The 4,942-nt window shown below is 44.1% G+C and overlaps 1 long non-coding RNA gene across 2 annotated transcripts; it reads left to right on the forward strand.

Moving 5' to 3' along the window:
• Positions 1-2,761: 2,761 nt before the first annotated feature.
• Positions 2,762-4,544, forward strand: LOC131807511 (uncharacterized). Of its 2 annotated transcripts, XR_009344518.1 has the most exons (3): positions 2,762-2,847; positions 3,341-3,543; positions 4,009-4,544. It is a non-coding gene; the product is annotated as an uncharacterized LOC131807511 (long non-coding RNA). The 2 variants fall into 2 exon arrangements; XR_009344517.1 differs by lacking the exon at positions 2,762-2,847 and having other exon boundaries at positions 3,211-3,543.
• The last annotated feature ends 398 nt before the right edge of the window (positions 4,545-4,942 follow it).

The raw sequence follows: 4,942 nt of genomic DNA on the forward strand, positions 1-4,942 counted from the left end.
ACTGGGCTCACAAAATCCCACCCACTTCTTTCCAAGGACACACTTTGTTCTAAATCCCCAAGGCTTCACTCTTGCACACAAAAAAGAACAGGAAGCTGCACCTAAATTATAAAAGTGAGCTGCGATCCTTCTCCGAACCCACGGCGAAAAGAGGAGATGGGACAGAGTTACACAATATACAGCAGGCGTTTGTAACACAGGCATGCCACGCTACCGCAATGACCTTGGCAAAGCTGGCCCCTTGGGTGGGGTTGGAAGGGGGGTGTGAACGGGAAATCGGACTTTTTTTTCCCTTTCTCATGAGCCTCTCTCCCTCAAGCTGGAGGGAAGATTAAACACTACAGGAAAGGGCACGTGTTCATAATAGATTTTTAATGGGTTATTAATTCTCTGTTTTAAACCCTCATTTTAAAAAAACTTAATTCTATCAATTCTCCTTCGGATTCAGGCAATTTAAGGACAGGTGTGGAGTCAAGCTCCTGCTTTCAGGGAGCGGTGAGTGTGTTTAAGCAAAGAATCACAGGGTGTGCATTAGACTGGGTGTTTATTACATCCCTGTTTGCAGAAGCAAAGGCTGAAATCCACACCAAGTCCATTGAGGGGACAAATAAAATACAGCAAGGAACATCCTCCGAAGAAATACTATGCCGCCATTTAAAAGCCCATTATTTCTAACACGAAATGCTCTTCAAATGATCTGAGTGAAAAATGCAAGGTAAAGACAAAGAAAGGTGTATTCGATATACATACATGCTGATCTATGCGTAGACTGTTTCTGGAATGATACACTGAAAACTTACTACTAATTGTCTGTGGGGGAGGGGGGAGATATGCCCTGCCCCACAAACCCTCTGATTTGAATCTCCCCCTAACCAGAAGCGTGTATGACATTCTCCCCAAAATTTGTAGCTCATTTTTTTAAACTGCATGTCATTATAGAAAATTGCCCACGAGAGTTACTTTAAGTGAAAAAAGAAAGTTGTACAAGTGTCTACAAATATGATTCTGGTGGTATATTTAAAGCGAAGAGTTTATGTATACATACACACACATTCTCTCTCTCTCTCTATATATATATATATATATACATATATATATGCACACTTCCATATTAATGTCAGCAAGGATATGTGTCACACTATTAAAAGTACTTATTGGCTATCTCTAGTAAGCTCATGAGCTAATGGAGGTGAATAAAGGGAAGGAGGAACTTTGGACCTTTCTACCTGGGTTTTATATTGTTTGAGCCTTTTAGAGGGCTTATGTGTGGTTTCTATTAAAAATTTTGAAAACTATGATGAGGGTCGCCTGGCTGGCTCCGTCAATGGAACATTCAACTCTTGATCTCAGGGTCGTGAGTTCAAGTCCCATATTGGGCATAGAGCTTCCTTTAAAAAAAGAAGAAGAAAAAAAAAGGAAAAGAAAAAAGCTAAAATGGGAAAATAAGAGAAGAAAATGGTCAAATATTGACCCACCTGCATGAGAAACGTGGGCCCTGTCTTTTCAGGGAAATGAAACGTTCAAGAATGTTCAAGGTAAATTTCTGCCTTTTGCCTCCTTAACAAATAGGATATTAGGGGCACCTGGGTGGCTCAGTGGGTTAAAGCCTCTGCCTTCAGCTCAGGTCATGATCCCAGGGTCCTGGGATCGAGCCCTGCATCGGGCTCTCTGCTTAGCAGGGAGCCTGCTTCCTCCTCTCTCTCTGCCTGCTTCTGTGTGATCTCCATCTGTCAAATAAATAAATAAAATCTTTAAACACACACACACACAAATAGGATATTATACATTATTAGATACGCAGGAGGTTTTTCTCTTCCCCCTAAATGCTATTTGCTGAGATTGCTCCAAATTGCTTTCCGAGGTATGCTGTTGGCGTCTTTGTTCCAGCCAGCGTGCCTGGAGAAGCAGGAGTCTCTGCCGTCTGGGACATGGCAGTGCAGAGTCGAGCAAGAGGCCTGACTCAGTAGACGCAGGTCTCATACTTCTATTTACTCTCCTGCCTTGTGCAGTTGAGCTGCACTTGAATGACTTCATTAACAAGAATGAAGTTCCTTGATGACAAAAATCCTGACTTTGGCTGTCTGCTGTTTGCAGTTATGCTGCCAAACGGCTTCTGTGTTAAGTCATATTAGATAGGCTGTCTCCAGTGTGAGCCCTGGAAATACCCTCTCCCTCCTCAATTAGCTCTAGGAAGACCTCTGTTAACATTTTCTTCTGCCTTAGGCATGCGCAACAATGATGTAGGAAGAGACACACTGGAAAGAAAATTGTTGAGAAAGTCTTTATGGGAGTCCCAGTTTCCAGGCATTTACCCTGCAATTTACCACCTGAAATAAACATATTTTGCAAGGGAGCATGATCTGTCTTCTGGGATTGATAACAAACACATACAGTCAAACAGCAGCCCGAATCATTTCTGCAAGGGCACTTTTCTGGCAAAGGGAATGCCAAGAACGAAGTTTACAATGTAATCTTCCAGCATTTCAGGGGGGGTTCTGTCTCTGGGGCAGCATTTTCTTGCTTCCCCGAAGTTCTGTTGGAAGTGCCCCTGCTCCCTCTCCAACGGTTATTTGGAAATTCTCAGCATTTGGTTGACGATCTTGAGAATTATTTTATTGAGGAGGGAGGGGTTATGTTTGGAAGCCCAGTTTTTGCCAATGAGGATGGTGACCGGACAATCTCTGATTTGAAGTTGGAAGGGGGGATGGGGCGATCTGTCCCCCCCCCCTCCCCCCGTCTTCCTCACTGACAGATGGAGTTTCTTCTTATTTTGGATCCCTTGAAATGACAGCGGTTGCGTCTGCAGGTGTCGTCATTCAGGTGTCATCGTTTAGGTCACTCATTTAGGTGAGGCATCCTTCAGACTCCTTTCAATTTAGGCAGAATGTTAAAGGGAGAGTTGACGGTCTCTCAGGATTCAAAAAGGATCCGCGGGCTATTGTCTGACCTCCTCAGTGTCTGATTGACTAGTAGAAAACGCATCTCCATGGGAACAGATAAATGTCTGCTTTTCACGCCATGACATAACCAACTCAGCCCGCAGAGCCTCACCAACCTAGCACTTTCTTTGGGCGGCTCTAAGCAGCCTCTGTCTTTTCATGTTCAGCCAAATTATCTGCCAGAATTTCTTTTCAAGTCTGGGGAAAGGAAAAAAAAAAAAAAAAAAAGAGCTTCCTCCCTCCCTCCCCCTCCCCCTTCTGCACGGAGTTAATTACTGTATTTTCATCTGAGAGGGTGGGAAAAAAAATACACACTGAAGCGCAATCGCTCACAAAACAAGGCTGGCGTTTCGTATCTGCCTGTTGTCTATGCTGTTGGTAATTTTTTTTTTTTTTTTAAGGTATGGCGGTCTGCTGCTGTATTTGGGTCATGTCAGGAAGGGCGACCCTAGAGCCTGGGAGGCAGACCTGGGGCTGGCTGTTGTAGACTGTTTACGTTTGTGCCAGTGTGGGGCTGTGTGACCTGAGGCAAGTGGGCAGCAGCTCTGATTTCATACTGCGATCTGAGATGCCGAGAGAAGCCGAAGGGTAGGAAAAATGGCTGGTGAGTCTCAGGTATCTGCCTTCCCTCCCCCCTCGAGCCCCCAACAGCTGCCATTTTAACTCCCTGATCACTGATCCAATGCTCTGTGCCAGCAAAATTCGAGAACAGCTCTCTGGAGAGCTGGGACTTTCTCGGGTGATTCCAGACACTTCTGCTTCTGTTCCTGGTTAAAAATACCACCGGAAGCGGCATTTTCTGATGCGAATGCAGCACTTCCAATCCAGTTTCTGGAGCAGAGGAAAAAAATAATAACAATAAATGAAAAAGGGGAAGAAAAATAGAGGTGAAATGTACATATACACACACAGAGACACGTGTGCTTTTTCAACACACAAGGTCAAAATCCTAGAGGGAAAAATACCTTAGCCTGTTTGATTCTAAAACTGGACTCAAGAATATGGGCAGGTTCCTTATTTTGCTGGAATCCATTCCCCGTTCTTACGATTCTCTCCTTTCTCGTTTCAGCTCAACGTGCCTTTGTCTCTCTCTTCGTCCTCAGCATCCACACCCACCCACCCACCCAACAAGTCTGAGCAGGAAACGTTCAAAGACCAGTGAACTGCAAACCCACTTGGCATTTTTCAAAAGAATCCAACTTAAAGATAACCTTCGGTCAAGATGAGGCGATCAAGTCTCAATTCCAGCTCTTCCGTGGACGTGGTTCCTAAATATCGAAACCCCAGTGGTCTTTATCTGGACCAGCTGCTTCTGATGTCTAGAAGGAATGTGGCACATCAAGTGTGTGAACACTGCCTCTATTGTATCCAAACAGGCTGATTGAAGCCTGGATAATTGGCATGTAACCTTCTCTATTAATAGTGCAGACAGATATGTGAATTAGCTGAATCCCTCCGACATATGCCATGCATTAGCTAAAGGGGCTTACGATTCTCCAAACATCTCGGCTAACTATTACACCAATAATTAGGCTTTAGAACTTGATAACTTTGGGGGGAAATCAATAAATAATGGCAACACTCCCTACTGCCTCTGAATAAGAAGTACCTCTGTTTTGTTATTACATTTGGGGTTGAGGGCTTGGGGGTTTGAGGGGTGTGTGTGTGTGTGTGTGTGTGTGTGTGACTGATGCTGAGTTTCTGGAGGAGACTGGTAAATTTGGGGAGTCTTTGTCTGGCTTCTATAGTCAGCAAAGTATTGAATAACAGCATCCACTTGTCATGTCCTATTTAAACATCTTGTAGAGGAATATACCCTGAATAAGGCTATTTAGAAACAGACATTTCTAAATAACTGGTTGGTCTCACATCAATTCCTAAGACTATGTGGGCTGATGGGTAAGAGAATAAATGCAGTCAGATCTCCTAGGTTTGAAACTCTCTGCCATACAAGCTTGTAGCCCTCGGCACTGGTTTAACCTCTCCATGCCTCAGTTTTCATA

This window comes from Mustela lutreola, chromosome 9 (assembly GCF_030435805.1).
Source record: "Mustela lutreola isolate mMusLut2 chromosome 9, mMusLut2.pri, whole genome shotgun sequence".
Taxonomy (NCBI): domain Eukaryota; kingdom Metazoa; phylum Chordata; class Mammalia; order Carnivora; family Mustelidae; genus Mustela; species Mustela lutreola.